This window comes from Myiozetetes cayanensis, unplaced genomic scaffold (assembly GCF_022539395.1).
Source record: "Myiozetetes cayanensis isolate MyiCay16 unplaced genomic scaffold, myiCay2020 scf9, whole genome shotgun sequence".
In the NCBI taxonomy this organism is placed as follows: Eukaryota; Metazoa; Chordata; class Aves; order Passeriformes; family Tyrannidae; genus Myiozetetes; species Myiozetetes cayanensis.
Window position 1 is genome coordinate 13,751,706 of NW_026088185.1, and position 25,261 is coordinate 13,776,966.

The 25,261-nt window shown below is 36.5% G+C and overlaps 1 long non-coding RNA gene across 2 annotated transcripts; it reads right to left on the reverse strand.

Moving 5' to 3' along the window:
- Positions 1-5,242: 5,242 nt before the first annotated feature.
- LOC126652607 (uncharacterized) lies at positions 5,243-25,236 on the reverse strand. Of its 2 annotated transcripts, XR_007632016.1 has the most exons (4): positions 25,036-25,236; positions 24,775-24,944; positions 15,498-15,605; positions 5,243-5,441 (listed from the first exon to the last, which is right to left on the reverse strand). It is a non-coding gene; the product is annotated as an uncharacterized LOC126652607 (long non-coding RNA). The 2 variants fall into 2 exon arrangements; XR_007632015.1 differs by lacking the exon at positions 25,036-25,236 and having other exon boundaries at positions 24,775-25,023.
- Positions 25,237-25,261: the final 25 nt, after the last annotated feature.

The following is a 25,261-nucleotide window of genomic DNA, read 5'->3' on the forward strand; positions in this document are numbered from 1 at the left end:
TTAGCATTAAACTGGATGTTGTCAGTAAGGATTTCCTTTTGCATGTACAGGATCACTTTTCCAAGGTATTTATAGCATCTCTGTCCTCCTTCCAAACCTGTAAGCGTTTACTCAACTCACTATAGAGAAGACAGATGAAACAGGAAGTTCTTTGATAATAATTCATAGTTCACTGATTATTTCTTGCTTTAGAAGTTGTGTTTGAATTTATTGCTCTGTTGCTCCAAAAAGAAAGGATGAAGGTATTTTTTCTCCACAAAGCAAGCACATGGCAGGCAGCTGCAGCAGCATTAACTTGACCACACTCTTCTTGCAAGGCACTTCACTCCTCTGCAGGAGCCATCCCCTGTGTGAGATAAAGCACTTATTTCTGTAGCTGTCTTAGCACTTGTGATAGCCAAAGTGAAGGGCAGTTCTACTGACGATTTGCACTCCTCAAACTATGTTAAGAATTTTCTGCATCAGGAAAGTTGCTAAGATTTGTTTTATATAAACCACTGCAGGCCAAATTAAAATTATTGCAGGGATATGAACCAAAAGTGTTCTAAAGTAAAAGTAATTTTCAAAATTTTTGTTTTACAAATTTTTTAAAACTTCTGCAATATGTTTTTTTAACAAATTATGTGTGTTAAGAATTACACATCCTACATTTAAAAAGCCTACTAAACCAATTTTCTATTTTAGATTGAGTTTTGAAAAGGAAAAATGTAAGCCAGTTTTCTGTTTTATTCTTTTTTTTGCTCTGTATTGTAATTTTCATTTTTTTAATCACAAAAACGGCTTGTTTCCACATCGCTTTCTGGAATGCTCTTTTTTTGGTGTACCTAAATCCAGACAACATGACCTGTACTAAACTTAAGCAACATCAGCAGCTGATGGCATTGTGTTGCCTAACAGCTTCAGAGCAGTTTCTCCACTTGTGCTGAGTTGCCATAGTGATATCTGCCCACTGGTGGTGGACTTGGTTGAGAAGTCACAATAAAAACACTGTCAGACTAACATAATGACAGATACATCAGCCTCAGCTGCAGCAAGAAACTGGAAATTATCTCTGTCACAAGCATAAATGAAGCTTAACTAGGGATGATCCTAGGTGAGGTTATGTGTCTGTTTTGGGAGGTTCCTCATTCTGCTGTTTTGTTTGATAAATGTAACTATATGAGTGTATGAGATGGGCACAGAAGAGCCTGCAGAGTTACTTTTTATCCATGACGTCACTATCTCTCTCGATTAGAGTCAACTGAATTTGCACCTTGCTTTATACTGTGGCATATTTCAATATTGGACACTTAATATGAGGATCAAATACTTGTCTCATGAACACTGCTCAGGGAGGACCAGTTTTAAATACTGTGTTTCTACAACACACTTCCTTTTCCCTCTTTTTTTACAGAACCATGCTTTATTTTGTTTCTTCAACTTGCTGCAAATGTTCTTGGTATAATCTCATTCTTCTTTTTAAGAAGTTCAAATATTTGGAGAAGATAGAGGAGAGAGAGAATGTTTGTGGATATGGTTTTAAGTTATCTTTTTTATTTTAAAATATCTTTGAGTTCTGAATACCTCTGAGTTTTCCCATTTCTTCAGAGCCTTTCAGTTACTTTAATGAATATACTCAAGTTGCAAGGTGGAGATTTTACAGCCCTGGAAAACTAATGTAGCAACTTTAGTCCAGCAGTAATTATAGGCTCATCTGTTTTGCTCCACTGGCCTATTCAGGCAGAAAAACCCCAAAATCACTATTTGCAAAAGATGCTGGAGCCTTTCTTTGGATGCATGTTTCCAGATTTGTTTTGTTTAGCTCAATAGATTGAGAACACTGTTTTCCCTCTGCTATTTGGTATATCTGTTCAGCTTTCCTGGATTAACATTCAATTTAGTCAAATACTTGGATGGAATGATGCTTTAATTTGGTCTTCCTGACACAGATTTTTCCTCCCTGAAGCAGCAACTGATTGCTGTTCTGTGTGCTCTGTAACCGTGGTATTAACTGCTAACTGGCTTAAGGTTAACTTAAGGTTTCTGTCTTGAACCTAAGTATTAAAATCTCCATTTACAAAGCATCATGGTGTCCCATCTCACTTTGCCTTAATTGTCCAAAATTAAATGTGATCGGAGTGGGACCTTGTTTAAACAGACACAGCATGGAATGTTAACTGCTTGCTGATGATGTGTTTGCTTAGCAATTTGCAGGCTATCATTCTGATTAATAAAAAAAATCACTGTATCTATGGAAACAAAGTGTGGAAAATAGCTTTTACGTCTATGAGGAATGTTCAGGGAAAATGATTAGGTGGCCTTAAAAATTATAGCAGCTGCCTTCAGAGCAAAACTCAGGGCATTGCTCATGCAAAAAGGATTGTAGTAATATGAGGCCTGTAGAATCCTAACATTTCAACTGTATTTCAATCAAACATTGTTTTAGCAAATTATCTTTATGAAAATCACTGCATCTTTTGTTTCTTGCTGCTTTTTTGAATTGCCATGTCTTAATTAAGGAGAAGTCCCATAGAATATTGAAATCATATGTATTATTAATGACTTGCTACTACATTAGCTTTAAAAGAAATTAAAATTTCTACATGAAGATAATATACAGTAGTTGTGCCAAATTTACCACTGGTTTTGCTTACTTGGAAACCTCTATGTGGAATTTCTTTCCCATTTTATTTTTCCACCTAAAAGTGCAGTCTAACAAATGACAATTTTGGGAATGGTCCTAGCATTAAAAATTCTAGTCTTTAAGATGTCTTTTTCCCTCAGTTTATCGACTCCTAGAAGTTACTCTTTGATGTGCTCAAAACGTCTGTTTTCATATGCCATTGTCCCAGAGCAAACATAGGAAACTTCTGCATTCCTTTATAATAATATAATAATAATAATGGCCAGTCTTCACGAGCGAAGATCCGGGGAAGGTCTTTACACCTTCCAGCCTGCGCATTGGATTTTTTAGGTGAGACACAGTGTGCGCGGAACTGAGCCCACCCTTTAATCCTAAGGTTCATCTGCCGGGGCCAAGCGAGCATATAATAAAATTAATATTAAGACTTTCACCTTGTTTTTCTGATTATCCTGGCTTTTCCTTAGAAGAAAGAAAGGATCTGAGGGAGCAAGTGGAGTTTACATTTCACTACCTTCACTGTTTTATTAAGAATATTCCTTAGCAAATTACTGTGAATGAAAAGTCAGAATATTCAAATTTGTTAGTAATATATTAGTATAACATACTTTATAATTCAGGTCCTTTATTGTAAACTGTTTCTAATGTGGAGTTAGGCCAAAGCACTTGCCTGTTGACTTACTTAAAGGAAAGACTTACACCAGATGAGCTTTTGTTTACTTTAGAATTTATCTTACCTTGGTCTGCATTAAGCAGGACACAGATCTGATGTGTCCAAGGTAATTTCCAAAGATTTCAGGTAAGGATAAAAGAATGGAGCTTTTTAGAATGTACACTCTATGACCCAGTGGTCACTGGCAGACTTGGGTAGCATGAAATATTACCAAGGGGGAAAGTTTATTTAGGCTGAGGTGGGAGGGAGCCCAAAGTACAGTGGGTAATACTTGGTAACAAGAGCAGAAGGGAACAGTGTTTTTCCAATTTCTTTTTTTTTTTTTCTTTTCCAGTGAAATACTGTTCCTCAGGGGCCTGTGAAAACATTTGAGAATGATGCAAGTTGAAATGAGGTGCAAGAGCAGTGTGGTATTAGAGCCCCTCGTGCTCCTTGTGAAACCAGCCCTTGCTGGTGGCAGTAGAGAGGCTGCAGGAGCTCTTCTGTGACCATGTCCCTTTTAGACCTATTGCAAAATTTGGTTTTCATTTAAAACTCATATCTCTTGCCTGTACTCTGTGCTCTAGGGGAAAAGAATCTTCTAGAAGTAAAATACTACTGGTGGGAGTCAACCTTGGGAGCTTTTATTTGCGTCCATCTTGTAAGCAGAATCTGAATTTTTATTTAGAGTTTTGTGGTCCTTAATTTGACCCAGCCTAGACCTGCTTGTAACAGCAGGTGGATCAGGTAGTGAGGAACAAAAGACAGACAGAAAACAGGAAGAAAAAGAAAATATGATGTAACACAGAAAACTAAAATAAATGAACAGGCATGCAAAAATAAACCTTTAAGATGTGTCTGAAGATACATTTAAGATATAATTAAAACATTAATTGCCAAAATATAAATACCTGAACCCTTTAATGTTTTAATACTTTTTAAAGACCCATGTAAGGCATAAAACTTCAGATGTTTTAAAACTGCTATTATTGCATTGATGGACAATGAATGTTTATTTACTTGAAAAGAAACTGAGCTTAGTAAAGAATCCCACTATATTGAAACAGTTCTAGCTGAATTTACACCTTTTCACTTATGTCGAATGAGTTGTTTACACAGATTAAAATATTTTTGCTGTTAAATGTGATTTTAGAATTTACAGGCAGTTTGGAAGACATTCATGTAGAGGCAGTACAGAGTGATATAACATCATCTGCAAAAATCTTTGTGAAGGATACACTGTGTTTTATGTAACCATAAGGAACAAAGTGGTCCTTAGTGCATGATACGGCAGAGTTTTTCTTGAGAAAGACTTTTTTTTTGTTTTGTTTCCATTCACTTCCAGATATGATGAGAGTTGGCAGGAGAGTTTCCAGATCATCCTTGTGAGCTATATCATGCATGCAGTTTGGAAAGTCAAATGTCTACAAATGCGTCTGGATGTTCCAGACAATGATAGATTAGTTTTGCAGTGCGATTCTCTTGAAAGGACACAGACTGGATTATAATGAGTAGACAGAAACTTGGAAAAACTTGGTGAACAATCCTACCACACAGAGTCTTTAGATTTCTAGCACTGCAATTTAAAAAAACCCAACGCACAACTCCCCAAAGCAACCAAGAAACAAACCACACACTCATGCCCCAAAAAATCCCCACCACCCAAGAAACTGAAAAACTTCAACAACCCCCCCTCCAAATGTAATACCTGATAGGATCATAGAATCAGCTGGGTTGTAAAGGACGTCTGAGATCATCAAGTCCAACCCTTGATCCACTACCACCGTGGTTACTAGACTATAGCACTAAGTGCCACATCCAGTTTCATCTTAAAAACCTCCAGGGATGGAGATAGCTGTAAAAATGCCTTTTTTTGTTGTTGTTGTTTTAGCATCCTGCTTTCCCCTTTCCCTCTTAAAGAAACATGCCAAGAACTGGATGAAGAAGATATATATATATAACACCAGCAAACCTACGTCAGGGGATACATCCTTCATCTTCACTTACCAAAGGGAAGTCTGAGGTATGGGGAGATTAAGCAAGGTCACGTCACGTAAGGTAGTGCGGGACAAAAATGGATCCTCCTCCACATTCTCAGGTTGGTGTGCTTACACAACACTTTATTCCATTGCGTCCATATTAAAAAACTTATTTGAGAAGATAGTATCACTGGTAAAGTGCAAAAATTAAAATGATGAGTATTTGAGAAGACTTTTAAAAACCCTCCTAGTAAGCTGATGGTGTTTCTATAACAAATTTTGGTCAGAGGTGAGAGTATTACTTGGGTTCCAGGAAAAGTTACATCATTGTTATATAAACAAAAGCAACTGCAAATGAAATAGTACTTTATTTTAAATCCAGCAGATATGACCAATTTGCTGCAGTATAAGGCAGTATAATATTATAATAATTATATAATATATTCCTTTCAGAAAAATGAATCACAGTAATTCCAAGTTCAGGTCTCTGTATAAAAAAAAATAGTCAGAACATACTCTTAGGATATCACATCTATTCAACAAATTGTTTCAAAATCTCTTAACTGTGTGTATGAATCTATATCTGATTTAGAATAGTTTATAATAGTACAGTTAGTGTGATACTGGTAAATGGTACTGAATCTTCACCTGCCAAAGCCATACTTCAATGAAGACACATTGTTTTTTTCAGTGTTGCTCTAAGGGTAAAACTCTCTTCATTTGAACCTTATTTCCTTTTGTATTCATGTAATGCAGAACAAAATATATTATGTGATGTGTTTTATTTAAATGTTAGTTATAAATCTGTGAAGTTAATAAATCTTAGTTGTAATTTGGAAAGGAGAACACTGAAATTCTTTCAAAAAACATTCTTTTTATCAAGGGAAGATAGATACAGGAATATAAGAAGAGTTAGACTTCGAATTTTATTTGAACAGCAAGTGTCTATAGAGACACAAACAGTAAGGTTACAAAATCAGTTTTCTTACAAAATCATGTGACTTAAATATTACAAAAAGTTATTAAAAATGAAGTTGAATACTCTTTCATGTTCTCTCAAATATGAGTAGATACAGAAATTGTTTTACATTTTCCTTACAGGCTTAACATCTACATAGTTATCCTTACACCCAATTTCTCTGGGCCAGAATGAATTCTTAGTGAAGTATAAGAGCAGTTCAACCTATGTACTGTACATCACAATAAAAAATGTACTTTAAAAAAAAAAGGACTCAAGTAGAACATGCCTTAGTGTACAGTACAACAAAACCCAGGAAAATCACATTTTTGCTAATTACAAGTAGTCGTTGGAGTGATGGAGTCCAGGCAACTTGTAACAAGTTTGTATTTGCAGGAGCCAGGAGATAGACTTGATGATCCTTGAGTCCCTTCCAACTCAGGATATTCTATGATTCTAAGGCTGCATCTTGCACCAATTTAAATAGGTGATCATATAGAAAACAATGCATAAGCAAACCTCAAAACACTAGTGTCCTGTTATGTGAATGTCCTTTAAAATACTACATTAGCCATTTTGATCTCTGTTATACAGAGAGTTTTCTGCAAATAAGAGAGAATATGAAATATACAAATTACTTTAATCTAGGACATATTTTATTATTTGTGCTACCTTGCTGGTGAAGTTTTGCTGTGTGCAGCTGTTTATGATTTTAGAAATTATTTCATCTGTCAGACTGCCTTTCTTGCAAACTACTAAAATATTGCCAAATACTGTTGCTAGTAGAAGAAATATTTAATGGTTTGTTTGGAAGAGAGGTTCATCTTACAGAATCACAGAGTATGCTGAGTTGGAAGGGATCCACAAGAGTCGGTTGAGTTCAACTCCTGGCCCTGAACAGGACCATCACCAAGATTCACACCATTTGCCTCAGAGCATTTTCCAAATGCTTCCTGAACTCAGACAGGTTTGGTGCTGTGACAAGTTCTCTGGGGAGCCTGTTCCAGTGCCCAGCCACCATCTGGGTGAAGAACCTCTTTCTAATATCCAACCTAAACCTCCCCTGACACAACTCAGCTTTGCCTTGCAGTTGTAGCAGGGAGAGGGTAAGTGTTAGTTTAAGTTACATTTCCATATACTATGTATAAAAAAATAGCACATGGATGATTTTCTGTCCCTGTATATGCATCAGTTTGTTTGCTTTTCAATTGTCAAATGAGTACTAAATTTCTACTCTCGTTAAATCTCAAAACTGTGTTAACTAGTCAGAAGAACATTAGAACTTCAGTGTTCTCATTGTGATGAGTACATATATATTTAGTTGCAACTGCTGTGAAGTCTTTTAGGATTTTGGCCTGCACATTCATTAAACTTCCATGCTGTGTTTAAAGGAAAAAGAAGCTTCTTTGAGTTTTATCCAATGGAAATTACTTCTTTTAAGAGCTACTTATTTTAAGGCAAAATGAACAGTGTTCCAACACGTTGATTATTAAATAGCCTGCTCTGCAATAAAGTGTGAGCAAATGTTATTCCCATCTGTGGTCTTCACTGAAGACTAAATAAGGGAGAACTTACATCTAAGAACATTTTGAATATAATGCATTTGCTGTTGAAAAGGCCAAGTTTATGGAACTTTTGTATTGCAGTATTACTACTTTGAAAACATGGAGATTGTATTCAATCATGTAAATCAGACTGCAGATAAGGAAAGACTGACAACTCTACAGTTAAAATAAACTTGGATATCAGTATCCCATTGCTAGAATGTATTTAATTTAATAGCTTTGAATCCTAAAGGTTGTCTTTAGGATAAAGGTACATTGAATATATTTAATGCTTTACTGTAATTTCATTTTGAGGATTCTTCTCATCTGTATTCCTTCCCAGTTTAAAATTCTATGTGACAAAAAGATGATCTATTTCATATATATATATATATAAAAGCAGTAGTATAGGGCCCAATTTTAAAGGTTTTCAGAAGCATAAAGCATCTTCAGTGATACCTAAAATCAGTGAGAGTTAATCACACAATCAAAGGAATCAAAAGTAATTCCCACAGTCACAGGTTTTGCTAAGGACCCAGATTGTTATGGCTCATACTAAGATTTACATGTCAATTATCTTTTTCATAGGAATTTGAAAAAACAGAGTGTAGATGCTGCGCATTCCATGGAACAAAATTATAAAAAATATTTTTGTGTTCTATACTAGCTGAAGAAATTCAGGTCAGCTTCAGGTTCACTCCCTTGTACAATGTCTGTCAGAGAGCACCAAGCTTCAAATGAGTGCACTATGTAAATATGCACCCGTATTTCTGTGAAATCCTTGCAGCTGTCATTAGGTGCTTAATGATCAAGGAGAAACAGGTTCGTAAACGGGCACAAGAAGGACCTGACTTGTCCTATTGAAAATATAGCTCCTTCAGATTTAAAGACAACTCCAAAACCAGCAACTCTGAAGAATTTCTACTTTCTAGTTTTACAGCATAATAATTAGATGGTTAATAATAACACCAGTAATATTGTTACAATGATATTACAAAGAACAATCAGTAAAATCTGTTCACTAAGATCTAAAGAAATAAAAAGTTCTTTTAGTTCTTTTTTTTTTCCTTCTGTAGGAGTCAGCAGCTACACCTGACAACAAATGGCTCTGATTGCATTGTAGGTTGAGGCAGAAAGTAAAGATAACTCAGAGCTTCAGAAAATCCATCCGAAGTGCTGGCTGCCTTCAGCACGAAACATCAGCATGATGTGTCCAAGCCCACTTAGCAGTCACTGTGCATGTCCAGGCACCGGTAGATAATGGCCACTGGTGCCACAGCACCTGCTTGTAGCTCAATTAACAACTATCCTGAAACGTCCACTGCGGGCAAGGCTGTCTTGCTGGGTTAGCAGGTCTGCAGTTCAAACAATAAGCAGATGCTTCTCTGCGTGGGCATCTTCAAATGGACAGTAATGGATTTCAAAGCCTGCTCTGTCTTAAATGCTTTGAAGTAGGACCAAAAATGACACTTCTTATTATTTGCTTTTCTAAAATTGAGTGTGTAATTCATGCAAATTTCCAGGATGTTTTATTAGTGAATTAAAGATATATGAAAATATACTTTTTTCTAAATCCTTGGCTTAGGACCAAATAACTGTTTTCTGTATCATTAATTCCTAAATGTACTTATATGAGAAGGATAAAAATGAAATGAGTTGGAGGATAAAATGCAAAGATTTAATTTCTTTGAAGTGTCGGTTGTATAAATTCATTATTATTCTTGATGTTCTTGCTTTTTAAAAAGAGTGTCCCGTATGATTAGAAAGTCATTACTTAGAGAGCACAAATCCTTCATTGAAGAGCTCTTTTTAGATTTAAACCCCATGGTTTTCTGGGGATTTTAAAGAGAGGTTGATTTGTTGTTTTTGTTTTTTTTTTAAAGACAGTTTTTTGGCTAAAAAAATTTTTGTCAATTTGAGTAGAGTGATGAGTGTTTTGGTTTTGTCTCCTGTTGTTTGTTTTCTTTGCCATTGTCAGTTTATTTTCACTTTGTTTGTTTTCAATTGGAGCTTTCCAGCGTGTCTTTAAATATTTTGCAGCATCCTTTGGGGTGGCATGGGTTTACATGGATTTTGGATTAGGTCTACTTTTACCTAGACTGAATTTGCAGCAAGAATGTTGAACATAAACCTTGCAGAGTTTTTTCCCTATTGTTTTTAGTGCATTACAGAAGATCTTTCTAAGCTGCTCTCTTCACACAATTGGCTGAAACCTTGTACACAAAATGGAACAAAAAGCTGCTTTGGGAAATACACAGAGATTATGAGAAACTTGAGATACTGCATACCTTTTAATTTTTTAGCAAAAACATTTTGTTTAATCCACCAGATACTTGCTATTAAAAGTATGCAGAGAATAGGAAGACTTAAATTCTAGACTGAAAGGATTTTGCAGAACAAAATATTTGTTTCTTATAAAAGGCCTCATTTGTTTGAAATTTAGACCAGTGCCAAGCATAATTTTGTTTGTGCAGTCCTTGGTGCCTCGGCCTGGTGTTAGGTTACTCTGTAGGCCATACAGCTGCCCATCATCTCTTCTGCATTATTATATGCCAGAAGCAGCCCTTTTATCACATGCTGTAATCTGTTATGTTTTCCTGAGCTTTATGTAAACTGTGGGAGAACAAGTATTTCACATCATAAAGATTCAGATTAGAATAATAAGCCTTCACCTACAATAGATGTTATGAAAAAGTGTTAGAAAAGGGTTTAAAAGGATGTACTTATACTAACTCCTTGTCCTGAACTGTGTCTTATAGATGCACAAACAAGCAGTAAATTACAGATTGGGTGTTTATCTGTAATGCCCTTGGCTAACTTCTCCATTTATGGCCTACCATTGTGTCCCTGGGCAACTTTCCTGCCTTTTCTCATGTAAAAAACTGCTGTTCCATGTCTCCAGCTGCTGAGAAATCGATGTTTGGTAAACTTTTAAAAGGTGGGTGCTATAATCATTTAAAATCCTTACAACTCTAAATCCAGAACTTTTAAAGGAAATTGGTTGTTTCGTGCCTGACACGCCTGGGCTTTGATGTCTCGAAAAATAACTTGGAAGATGACTTTCTGGGGTTCATTTGCATTCAGTAAAGACTATAACCCACTTTAAAACAGTTCTGATCAAGTAGATCAGGCTTGCTTTCCAAACTTAATCTCAGCTATCATCTTCCTAACTTTCATTATTTCCCGAGGAAATCTAAAGCCATGTGTTTATCTTCTTTTTCTTCCTCTTTTAAAAATCCAATCCCTCTCCCTCCAAAAAAAACACCACCAAACAAGCAAAAACAAAACTTCCAACAAAAAGCAGCCAACAAACTCACAGAGAACCAGGCAAACAAAAAAACCCCACTTGCATTATTACTTTTGTTGTTAAGGTAACACAGAATAAAAAATTTATCAAAATAGAAGCCCCAGAGTCTTTAGGAATTTCTTGTAATGTGGGAAGAACTGCTTTTATCTGGTACTAATTGTGTGGGGCAATGCTGAGGGATTACTGCATTAGCTCAGTTGGTTAGAACATGGTGTTTATAACACTCTCTATGGGGCATTCATTTAAGAGCAGGATTCCATAATCCTTGTGGGTCCCTTCCAGCTCAGAATATTCTATGATTCTACACTGAATCTGTTAAAACAAATAAGAACTGTGTTTGCCTTCTCAGTACTAATTTTAATATATTCAACAACTTTGTTAACACAAGGCATATTCATAGTCCACGAAGGGAATGTATCTATTGTTGTTTCTTTCAAATATTTTTTTTCTAAAATACCATTTTGTAGTATATAGTCAATTCTTACAAACAGAAGTTTAATGTGGAGGTATTTATGGATCAGCAATGTAAAAGTAAGAAAACATGTAAATAGATTTTTCACTGTTGAGCACCTTATTTCAGTGATCAGCTCGAAGGCCACAAATGTGTTTGATGACCTGATGCTCTGAGTGAGGCAGCAAAGTTCTTTGGTTTTTTTTCCCCCATGTTCTCTAACCTTCTAGTCTAAGGAGTAGGAAACCATTTCCGAAAAAGTTCCTGGACATGGATTTTATCTTTAAAGTTTTATTTGGAGTGTATTTATTTCTTTAGCACTTGCTCCTATGAGAGGAAGGAGTTGAGGAACTGAAAACGATATGGAGAAGGATTTTAACATTATGTGCTTGGCATCTTTATGGGTGAGTTTTTAAATGCTGTAATTTTTAAAAAAAGAACATAATAGAGCATGTGTATGTTTCATTGGAACTGAAAAGTATTTACCCTCTCGGATTCTTACAAATAGATATCATAGGAACTATATAAATGCACACTAATGAGGATTAATGAGCTGTTATGTAAGTTGGTATTTAATTGATTTGGCTAAATATCAGTGTGTAGGAAGAAATGCAATTTTTTAATGCAAGTCATGGTTTTTGCATATGCAAATGTATATGATTGGAGCTCTGTCAATCCCCAACAAATTTCAATGTGGTCTTTTGTGAGATTATAGAAGCCTCTGCCAAGTGTACTTTCAAGTAATTTCTCTGAGTGAATTTGGAATCTAAGATTTCCCAAGAAAGCTTCAACTCATGCAATTTCCTGCCAATTTTGTGAAGTCAGTAACAGGGACAAACTAAGTACACTTTGATATCCACCATAAAAAGCAGTAGAATACTTTTTATATAGTAATACTTTTTTTGAAGACAGTTTTTTGTGTAAGAAGTCTCTATGCTAGAGTGATCAGAGTGATGAATCTACCTTTTACAATTGTCACAAATTTAAAATCTTGCTAAATGTCATGGAGGTAAGCCTATGTCAGAGATTTTCCCCAGCTTGGGTTTTCTTTCTCTGTACTTTGCTTATCATGTCATACATCTTCAGTAGTAAGTACATGTTCACCTTACCAATATATGAACAGTCATCAAATTGTGATGTGAAGCATGTGTCTTTGTAAACAAAAAAATGCATTCAAAAGAACTCTAAAGTCTATGCTGATATTTATTTTGAAGGATATAAACCATGCTAGTAGTAAGCAACATCCAATAGAATGTTGTCCCAAGCCAATTTAACCTGTATTTTGTCTATCCTTAATTTTAAGAACTATTTACAGAAACCATATTTGGTTAAGTTAGTTTTTATTGTCTTCAGTGAATAACTTCAGTCAGATGGGTCTGAATCTGCAGAAGGCATTACTTTTACTAAAGCTTCAACCGAAATTAAATCTGGAATTTGAATCAGTGCCCGGGAGTGATGTCAGCTATAGCAGATTAAATTTGCTAACATCTCTTCATTTTAAATGTGTTTTTAAAACAAAGCAGGTAATTCTTCCAGGCTTTTGCCTTTTAATGTTTTTAGCCTTTGTTTTGGCTGAATGAACCATTATATTTTGGGTTATTACATATTAGCTTTTAAATCTATTTTGTAGTACCTCTACATACAAAAACATGGATTTAGTAGACACATCTCAACAATTATTTGTAAGTAGTAAAATGTTCAATATTTTATCAGTATTTTGTATACCATCATAATTGTTCTTTTATATTTTGAAGGAATGGGTAAAGGGAAAGGCAGAGAAATAATTACTCATGTGCAGTATAGTTTGTTACTTATCCTGAAAAATCAAACAGACAAAATAATTCTTCAAGTCAAGTTGTTTAATATTAAAATCAGTATATAACATGCAGGAAATTGTTAAATAATTCAATTTTCCATCTCTGATAGTACTTTGTATTAGATATATCTGGACAGGATTTTGTACTATTACAAGGTAATTTTGCTTTTGTTCCATCTGGTGATATGCTTATGGTCTGACTAAAGCCTGAAATTTGCTAGCCTTTTTATTTGTGCCCTCTGTCACATTAATAATGGTTGTAATTATTTTTATACTTAATCTGCTAAAAATCTTAGTAACATAATTAAATCAAGTGCATCCTGCAGCAATGAATTCTGCAGGTAAATTGTATTGTCTATATCCTGCTTCTGGAAAAAACGTGAAGTGTTCAAATTTCAAGTACTTCTTTAAAAGAACTTTCAAGTAATTGGAAGTGATAAGTCCCAATTTACTGGAGTGCAAAGCACAGCTTTGCTCATACAGCTTTATCCATGGTGGCAGTACTTGATGTATGTTGGAATCCTGGAGCCCCAGTTTTAGCTGGAAGCAAACTCTGGAGGTCTTGTAGTCAAACATGACCAAGGTACTTGGGGACTTGTCCAGCTGAGCCTTGAACGCACCCTGGGATGGCAATTCCACAGTCCCTCTGTGCAACCTCTCTCATTACTTACCTACTCTCATGATAGAAATTCTCAAAATATTGCAACTTCTTGTGGTAATTTTCCCCCCATATGCCAGAATTTCTCATGTTTCTATTTGCCTATAATCTCCTATAAACGTGCACCTTCGAGAAGCATCTACCTCCATCTCCTCTCTATCCTTTGACTACGTAGTTGTAGCAGGGGAGCAATAAGGACTCCCATGAGCCATCTCTATTGTGAGCTCCCCAATTCCCTTGATATTTCATGGATGATAGAAAGCAGCCTCACAGGGACCCTGCCCAGCTCCTTCAGCACCTCTGGATGCCTCCGATCTGGTCTCATGGATTTGCTTATGTCCAAGTTGGTTAAATGATTCTTCCCTTAATCTCTCTCCGGTGCACACTGCTTCAGTCCCGCAGTGTCTTCTAGAAGGCTTAGGGACTTGGAAAACCTCAGGACAAGCCATTCCACAGAAAAATAAAATGCTCTTTTCTATTATTTTTACGTGCCTTCCGAGGAAGATACTTGGGAATCTTTACCATCCATTTTTTTCCTCTTTTCCATATTGTATCTTGACCTATGTGTGTGTGCACCTCTCTTTCACCAGAGCTAGTAACTGTCTCAGTACTGTGAGAATTTCTTGGCTGAGACCAGTCAGATAAGGCAGGGGGAACAGGTTTGCCATTCTTGCAGAAAAACTAATTGGCTACATTGCACCTATGTAGCTTTAGTATCTGTTGTTCTGTGGGATATTGATGCCTGAGGTGCACAATGCTGAAATAAGGAGGTACAAAGGTAGTCTTTACCCTCTTTCCAGACTTTCGCTTATACAAAAGTATTTTGCTGTCTCAGAAACGCAGAAACAATGTTGGTCTGACTTCTGAAGGCAAGTGTAAGGTGATATCTTTATGTCATGGTCAGTTGTTATTCTTGTGCTCCCACTTTTTTGTCTTGTATACTCATCATAGCACTTGGATAACTTACATTTCTGCTTGTTTGTCTATTTGCCTTCTGTTTGTCTCATAGTTTAGTATAACTTCCCACACCAGCACAAGTTATTTATGAAATTCAGAACGTCAGGTACAAAGTTCTTGTATAACTGCTGGCTGCCTTTTTGTACAAGGTGAGTATATGTTAAGACTGTATTAGAAATTATGTTATCCACTACTACTTAATTTCTCTGGCCTTTTTATCTAGTTTTTCAAAAGACAGAGAAAGATATATTAAAAAGAGCACACATCTTGTGACACATAAGAATTGTGCAAACCTGTGCTAATTTTAGCAATGCTCTTGAGCAATCAGCCTCTCTAGCCCGAAAAGCAATTTACTCTTTAGAATCATTAGTCACATAATTTGGTCAAATTTTAACTGATTTCCAAATATGCCATAGCACAGCTAAGTTAGGAAATTTTACTCTGACTACACTGTTTGCACAACACTTGAGAAGAGTTATATTACCACGTTTTTCAGCAGAAGCCCAAAACAGAACACCTAAGTTTACAGATTTATTAAAATCAGTATGGACTCACCAAAGATTTGCTTTATACAACAGGTAAATTAACTGCTTTTTGGTTGCTTTCAATTTTTGAGGAGATCTTGTTAATCCTCTCATGGTCTGCATTGAGAGATTTTGTAGCCTGAAATAAAAATGTATAATTTAAGATCTTATACCAGGTAAACAAATGCTATGTGTGAACTTCAAAAATTTTTTGCAAGTCTGTTGGAACCTACAATGGATCTTGATGTGTTAAAATATGACTTACTAAATGTACATGATGATTTTAACCTGGACTAGATGCCAGGTTCCCACCAAAGCCTCTCTATCTCTCCACTCCTCAGCTGGACAGGGAAGAGAAAATTTATTGAAAGGCTCATGGGTTGAGATAAGGGCAGAGAGATCGATCACTCAGTAATCACCATCATGGGCAAAACAGACTCAACCAAATCTTAAAAAAACTTCCTCCTATTCCTCCCTTCTTCCTAGGTTTAACTTTATTCCCAATTCTCTACATCCTCCCCCATACCCCTGCCCCCCAGTGGCACAGGGGAGTGGGAATGGAGGTTATGGTCAGTTCATCACAATTTTTTTCTGTCACTGCTTTCTCCCTGGGGAGCAGAGTCCATCTCCTGCTCCAGCATATGGTCCCTCTTATTGGAGGCAATCCACCATGAACTTCTCCAGCTTAAGTCATTCCCACGGGCTGCAGTTCTTCACTGACTGCTCCAGCATGGGACCCTTCCATGGGATACAGTCCTTTAGGAACCGGCTGCTCCAATGTGGGTCCCCCACAGGGTCGCAAGTCCTGCCAGCCAACCTGCTCCAGCGTGGGCTTCTCTCTCCATGGGTCCAGAGGTCCTGGCTGGACCCTGCTTCAGCACAGGCTTCCCACGGGGTCACAGTCTCCTCTGAGCATCCACCTGCTCTGTCGTGGGGTCCTTCAGGGGCTGCAGGTGGATATCTGCTCCACCATGGACCTCCATGAGCTGCAGGAGGACAGCCTGAGCCCACCATCATCTTTACCATGGGCTGCAGGGGAATCTCTGCTCAGAGGCTGGATCACCTCCTCCTGCTGCTTCTTCCCTGACCCTGGTGTCTGCAAGTTTTTTTCTCTCACATGTTCTCAGTCCTCTCTTCTCTGGCTGCAATTTTCTTCTGCTCAATAACTTTTTCCTCTTCTTAAACCTGTTGTTCCAGAGGCACCATCAGTGTTGCTTGGATTGGCCAGCGGCAGGTCTACCTTGGAGCCATCTGGCATTGACACTGTTGAACACAGAGAAAGCTTCTAGAAGCTTCTCAGAGAAGCCACGGCTGGAGCTCCCCTATTAACAAAAACTTGCTATGCAGACCCAATATGTCATATCTTTCTCCTGTCATTTTCCGTCACGATATAGTAAATATTTTTCATATCCTCATGTGCAGTCATCTTTTAAACGCAACAACAAAACCAGGTCACATTGCCAAGTGATGTTTGATAATACTAATTGTTAGATTACAATATAAACACTGCACCTCTTTTTTTGTATCTATATTGGTAATTATGTGTTTGACTTGAAAGATTCCCTGAATTTAGGATTTTTGAAATTTCAGAGATTATGCTGTTATTCCTTTATCACAGAAAAAAAAAAAAAAAAGAAAGCTAAGTTTGAGTTACAATTTCAGTTTTTCCTTTTCTACAATAGTAGTCAGATAACTGCCCTAATGGTCATCATTTTGGCATCAAATGTTGCCCTGAAATTGTTTAACAGTGTAAAGGTGCTTAAAATAGTTCTGAACTAACAATCAAACAGTAGTTCTCTGTTTTTTTTCTTACATGTTCACCCAGGCCATTTTGTAGCCTAAAATAAGAAGAACCTCTTTGTCTATCCTTTGCTCATCATTTATTAAAAGTCACATAAGTAATCTGATTGATGAACCCATCAATGTTGGAAGGTATCAAACAGACGATACATTTGCAGACCACTGGTTATTTAAAAAAAAATAATTGCATGAACTTAATCTTTCTGACTAAAAATTTAGTAACTTCACAGGAAACAGCTGTGGCAGCACAGAAAATAGAACTATTTGAGAGCTCAGCTGGGATACTCAGGCTAATTTCACAAAGGAGATTAGAACATGATCTGTAGAATGGACAAGAGGAAGCAATGTGTTGCAGAGAGGGTTTATAAGGCAAGAGATGAAAATGGAAAAAGATCCTATTACTGGAAGTTGGAGCTAAGCCAGTTGGAAATGAGGCACAAGTTGTTAGTAAAAAGAATAATTAAACACTAGAATGATTTAGAAACAGGTTTGGTTCTCTCCTGTTATCATCTATAACCTGTAAAATAAAAAGAAATAGTGTTTTGTAAAGATATACTTCAGTGATACCATTGCTTTTGAAAGCCATTTGGAATTGGTGAAACTAGTGGGCTAATCTGTGTTCAGCAATGCATGTGACTGCATGAAACAATGTACTTGTTAGCTCACAGAACATGCACATGCTGCTTTCCACAGCTACTTTCTGGAGAGTCAGAAATACTTTTATTTTGAGTGAAGTACCAGATACAACTTACTGTTTTGTACTATTAGCAATTAGTACATTAGGACTGCTCCATCACTAATGCATTTGGCATTAAGAAGTCAATTAAGAATTCAATTGCTCCTCTGGTCTCAGGTTTGAAACTGCAAATGTGGGTTTTTTTGCTGGCCTCCACTAACAGTCAGCCTTTCAGCATATGTTTAATGTTCAATTGCTCAAAGGTCAATAAAGTAAAAGTTAATAAGCTAGGTAATTAAATGATGCTTTTAGAATTTGTCATTCTAAGCAATATATTGTTTAAGAAAGAAGCAAACATGGTTTTTTAAAACTCGACATTTTGGGTTCTTCTATATTGGAATTCACATATTTCTCTTCTAATTTTTGTTTGAAAAATGACTGCATGGACATTGAGACCAAATCGTTTGAAAAATGATTTGAAAAACTTGACAGAGATATATTTTGCCAGCACAATTTAAACACTTAAACTTTACCTTTATACTTTGTTTGAACTTGCATGTTCCAGTAATATCAAACATGCTTAAGTGATACTAAACATCTGACTGTCAGCAGAGTTTTGTTCTTGTCATTAATCTTTTTCCATTCTAGACTGCTGAACTAATTTTAAAATGTGCTGCCAGTTTTTACCATCAGTTTAACACTCCACTCTACTGTTAAGATATTTAAAAGCCAAAAGCTGGAATACATCTTGCTGAAATTAAGATTAAAATGCAGAATATGTTAAGAAAAGGCCTTTTCAAGTGCACTTAGATTTTGAGTTCTGTAGCAGTTCCCCAAAGTTTGGAGGTTCTGAATAGAATAATTCTGAATCAGGTATTATTGTGCATATTGTAACAGGTACAGGAGAGCGACACCAAATGTGCAGTAGATACTCGGGGTTATGATCAGAAGGTCTCATGTCTCAAAGAGAGTGTCTTTGCCCTTCTCTCCTGAAAGCTCAGATTTGCAATTCAGGTTTGGAAGGAATCCTACAGGGGGTGTGATGATTTGATTCCACCTGTTTGGGTTCAGCTACTTGTTGAAAGCTTCTGTACAGTAAAACTAGCTATGGTCAGGGTAGGTTCCCGAGTTTACCTCTTTAATTTGAGATGAAGAGACTTTTTTTCTCTTCTGGTATCTGTTCTGTTATAGTCTTTCATAAATATCAAGAAACATTTTCTTGTTGCTGTGGTCCTTGTGTAAGTAACATTTATGAAAAGGGAATGATTTTCTTGTTTTCTTTGTGGAGTTGCTCAAAACGAATGCTCAAAACAACCTCTTTTAGACAATAATTAGCTGAAACAACTTTGCTCCATATTACTTTTGTCTATACATCTTGCCACCATGGACTAGTAATTTTCTTTACACGATGCAAGTCAGTAGAATACACTGGTAAATGCTTTGCCAAATCTAGATTTCCTATTTCCTATTGTTTCATATTCCTTGTTCTCACTTTCTTTCTCTAGTTATATGCAAATACCAATAAATTAGCAGTTACAATTTTTCACAGTTAACCACAGCTTTTGTGTTCAAATGACTTTTTACCACTACCTCTTCTGTGCATGATTATCAAAAGTATAATACCTCCTAAAAAAGGGATGAATACATCTGAAATGTGATAAAATAGGCAGTGGGCTCTGACAAAAGGAGCACAACTAGCCTGGAACATTTGTATTTATTCTACAACTGTTTATTCTTCACTGTGGGGGCAGTCTTGCCCTTTTTGACATTGTAAAGTAGCAATCTCATGTTGTTACAAAGTACACCATTATCCTTGTGATTTTCTGTGGCAATTTCAATTTATTATTTATTATTTCAATGCTGCTGCCAATTCTAGAACGGTTTCCGCTCATAGCAAAAAGTACCGTATTAGTTTCATTGCCAAACTGTTTCCTAAGAAGTCCCTAAAAGTTAGTGTTTGTTTCATGAATGTTCCCCCTCAGCTTCAACTGATGCTTTTCAAAACCAGTGCCAATGCATTCTAAATAAAGAAGTTAAAAGTCACCAAACCTTAAAAATCTGTAATCTCTATTTTCTTAGGTTGTGCTGGTTGCCCTGTGACCCTGTATGAGCTACGTGCAATTACTGTTTTCAGAAAATTGAATCCAATTTTTAGTTGTTTTCTATAGTCTCCTCCCTTTTTTTTTTCTTAAGTACTACAATGAAAAACTGAAAAGTTATGAAAGAGTCACTTTTAAGGGGAAGTATGACTGAAGAAACTCTGAGAACTATTTTGTATTTCCCATTCTTTTCTTCATTTACATCTGCTTTGTTCCCTGTGCCCTATGCATGAAAGTTACTGTTTAGCTTAAATTACCAGTGAATTTCTGCTGACCAATATAAACATACCTGGAGAAAGATGTAGCATGCAACTGCCAGCTGAGCATCTACCTTCCAAAGCATGGCAAGATGTTCCTTTAATGACCATACCTTTAACCATTCTTTTGCTTCATGTCATTTGCTGACAAGCAACACACTTTCTACTGAACATTTGATTTCTTTGTGATTGACTGCTCTCTGTTTTCAACATTTTTCAGACTTTGATTCTAAGGTTTCTTTCCAGGTCCAGCTGCTCCAAAACCACTCCCTTTATCTTCTCCTGTTTTTCTACTTATGATGCAGTAGCGAGTCTTCCTCTGCAGTTCTCTTTGTTTGGATTATTCATAGTGCACTTCTCATGCATTACACATCTCTACATTTATTCATTTTTTTCCTCTCTCTCCATCTCCTAGACTTTTTCAGGTTGTTTGGTTCATTGAATTAAGTGAACGATTCAATGATTCTAAATCGAGTGAAAGATCATATTCAAACTAAACTTGAAAATAGATGTGTCTAACAAGGCATCTGGACATCTAAACTGTGTGGACTGCAGTGAGGTCCTAGATAACATGAGTGCAGATTTGAGATGTCTGCTTTAATGAATCGAACTTGGCACAGAATTGGTCTGTGAACACTCACAGTCATGACAGATTTTTGGTGTTGGTGACCTCTAGTAAGCGGCAGTACTGAACAATCAAATGTGACAAGGTCTTAATATGTCATAACTAGGTGTGCAAATATATATATCTATTTGTACCCCGAGGTTTATCAGCTAATTTGTATGCAAGCTTTCATGAGTATTTTTTTTCACTTTTAGTTGCCTAAAAGCTTTGATAAACCTGACACCATGTTCATTACCAATATGATATGCTGTGCACATAGCAAAAATAGAAGGCATTTTTTTCCTCCCTGCTATACTTTAAGTTGGTACTTGCAGGACACATAAAGGAATATAAATTCCTTAGTGATTATTTGAACAAACCTCAAATGAAATAAAGCATATGTAGCAAAAAATACTAAAGTAAAAAAAAAAAAAAAAGAAAATGTTCCCTGTTGGGTCTCCTTATTTAGGTCATCTAAGCACTGTTACTGTATCAATCAACTCTTTTACCTACTTAATTGAGTCAATGCCAATGCACTGTGTAGACCATATGCATAGCTCTTTAAAGTTGCTATTCCTCAATTATGTAACTGTACTAATTTTATTAATATATTCTGAGGAGAATCTGAAAATGCAAAATTACTGTAACATCAGTATTTTGCCATCTGCAGATTGCTGGAGATCTATATATTTAAATAAAGTCCGTGAACTTCAGTAAGACCAGGTATTTTTTCTTCCTCTGCTGCACTTCTTATTGATTATTAATTCAGACATTTGGGCATTGCAAGCAAGCTGGAAACTCTGCTTCTGCAAAAGGAGATTGCATGTCACTTCCCAAATGCCAATTTAATAGACAATGAGGAGGGCAGAAGGAGGCAAGAGGACAACAAACCATTCCTTTTCTGCAACGGCAGAATTTGAGCGATGTCCTATCTCAGGTTCACAAAGCACAATGTAACTAACACTCGAGTGCACTGGCAGGTAGTTCTTCAGTGATTTACCTCTGTTATTTACAATGCTGTTGAACTCTGTCTTACCCAGCAAATAAATGCAATGCTGTACCTGCTAAAATTAAATGTGTGTTAGTGGTTGGTAGAGCAGGGCCAGGATATACAGTATACAAACCTAATACTTGCTGTCGCTATTTACAATAAATTTATCTTATCTTTTTTTAGGGTTTATTTTACTTTGGTTTTTTACTTATGTTTTCAAATTTTTTAATTGGTTCATGGACCTCCTGCAGCTTCACTGCAGGGAATTTGTGTTGTCAGGTTTGGAAGGATGAGTATTGGTTTGACAAGTCACTCTGCAGGTCTCCTGATACTTCCTTATTTTCCATGTGTCATGAGTTAGATGTTTTAGAGATTAATTTTAAACAAAGCAGCGTATTTAATTTCCCTTCAGGAGCAGAGAATTTATTTTTAAAAACCCTCCAGTTCTCCTCATCAAAACCTGCATGATCCCTTTCCTGTTTCTATAGCTAATTAACTGATCTAGCTGCAGGATTTTCCCAATTTCAAGGTAAGGTTTTTCATTGCAACTGTGTGATACAGTGTAACTGTAAAGGTCTCTCAATATTGAAAAGCCAACCTGCTTTCTTTACTGGTGTGTGTATTGTAAAATTATTCTTTTGCATTGCTATTACTACTGAAGGGAATTATTTTTAGATGAAAGAAATGGAGTGTAGTGTAAGTTTTCCTGTCTGAGGATTAAGTGGCACTGGGATAATTTTATGATTTCCATAACTAAGGGTGAATTTAATTATTTCTATTTTAATATATCTCCATATTGACTAATAGAGGCTTTCCTTTAGTGTTGACTTTAGCATGGAAATTTTAAGCTGAAATCTAAAAAATAGAAAAATCTGTGGTCAAAGGGCAAAAAAGATTACTGGGTTTTTTTAGGAGGAAGGTGGACTGTAACAATACCTTGCTGGGACTGCACAAACAATGGGTTAGGTAAGGCAAGAACAGAAAAGTGAAACAGGAACAGGAACTGCAAAGATGAAAACTATTAAGGAGAATTTATCATTTCAGGTTCTGTCTCTCTGGTTGGCTTGGCTTCCTAAAGTAGCTGCTCACTGTTCAGTATTCTGGATCTTCTTTAGATGTTGCTTGTAATGAACAGGCACAGATCTGTATTTCTGAGCAAGTCATGCTGTCTGTAATTCCTCCCCTGATCCCCTCATGGCTATGATCAGACTGTATGTCTGGTTGTTCTGTATTCCAGTGGCACAGGCCTGTGCTTTCTGCTCTGGATCCCCACTTGCAGCCAGGGGTGTGTAGGCATTGCTTTGGGTCCGTCATTCCCAGCCGCTGTGCCTGCCTCCTGCTGAGCTGGAGGAACGAGGTACGCTCAGCTGCTTCATTCTCCGAGTGTTATTCACAGAAACGAAGGGAAGGAAAGGTCCCTCCTTTCCCAGTGTCTCCATCAGGATTTTTTGTTTGTGTTTTCAAGATAACAGTATATCTAAAAGTTCTTGTTTTATTTGTTTTAGATGGTTTGTTTCTCTCTCCTTAAGGACATACAGGACAATTTCTCTGGCAACTTTCTTGACTTGCAAATGCCTTATCTATCTGTTTTTAAGTGTTTCCTGCTCTTTCTTTCATTTTCAGAGATAAGCTTTCATCCTTCAGTGTCATCTCTGATGGCTTGCTTTATTCATTCTCAGGATAAACCTTTGGGATGGAGGCTGCTTTCTTTGTCCTTTGCTTAGGCCATGCCAGGTGCTTTTGCTGTAGAAATTTTTATTATTGCAGTGGCAGGGTCCTTCAGGGAGTTTTTACAATTTTTTTTAGTGAAGTTCTGGTGACGTTAACAGGTGTGTCTTCATTTACAATGATGTTGTTTGGGCAATTTGCACTTTCCTTCCTTCCTGAAGGATATTACCTTCTCGTTATACTTTTCTCCACTAAATCAAAGCAATATGTTTTCAACACTGATTTCCTTGTGAGGGAGAGAGAACAGGTTGCAAATACCACTTGGTTGTGTTTTTTTTTTTTTTTTCAGTGTAGAATTGGACAACGAGAGCTGGAAATACTTTATGAGAAAAAAAGAGGTTCTCAGAATTTCCCTCTGTCCCTGGAGGTTTATGTGGTTTCTATAAATACTTAATTTCTTCATGTTGCTTCAAATATTCAGCACTTCAAAGTCAGGGAGAGGCCAGATTAGTGTGAGATGTTCTCATTAATTATTCCATGGAAGGATATTTATACTTTTTCTTACAAACTTTGTTTGGACTTCATGCATAACAGGATTGAAAAGTTTGGAAGCTTTTAAGTGGTTCAAAGATACTACTACTGCCTTTGACAAAATAACTGCTTTACAGTTTTAAAAAAAACCAAACTGTTTGTGTTTCTTCATTGTTGCCTTATGATGCTGTTTAAAAATTGTGATTTTGCTCTTCCAGTGACTGTTTTTCAGATATTGTTAGTGAATTTTACGGGACGGACTCTTGTGTGTCAGTGTCAGGAATAATGCAGTGAAAGTCCATTAATTAATAGCAATTTAAAAATATGTATGTGTTAAATCCACAGAAGTAGTGGGCATGTTTAATTATCCACCTGAAATCATGGTGCAAAAGATGCATCTCAAACTGGTTTGTAAATTTCATAGGGTGTATTTTATCTCTATAATGTATGTAAAAGATGTCCTAGAGAAAGACAATTGATTCGTAAATTCTGGAGTGTTAGGATTATTTCAAAGCAGTGATATTCTTTTTTATTTTATCTGTAAAAGCTTGAATACTTAGTAGTATTATCCATTTCTGCCAATTGCATCATATGGGAACCTCTCATCATCTCACATTGTTTGTAAAATTTAACACAGATAAAGCAGTTTAAATAAAGCCATACTGAGATATGCATCCCTTACCTTTAGGCTCATTCCAGTCCCACTCTGAGGATGCTCATCCTTACTTTTCCATCGTGGACCTAAAGCTCCTTTTCCCAACTGGCAGTGGCACCAGTAGCTGACAAAGCTCAGACATATTTACTCCCACTTGGCACACTCCTCTTTGCCTGGCTTCTTGTACAGCTCTTAGTCTGATTGAAACAAACATGATCACTGAGATAAGTCTGGATATATTTGATTATTTGGCTGCTGCTTCAGAAATGAAGATTGTTACTGACTCACCGAGCAAGACAGGTGCTATTTACAGAGTGGAGAAGCTGCTCTGCAAACCCAAGTCTGTGACTGAGAAAGCAGCAAGGAAATCCTCTCCTTTGCCCTCTCCAAACCCTGACTTTGGCTGTACAGCTAGGTTCTTAGGTTTGCATTTGAAAGGCAGAGAAAGCAATCTGCTGCAGATTGATGTACTGATTAGCCCTCAACCCTTTTGCTGTTTGCATGCACTGAATTG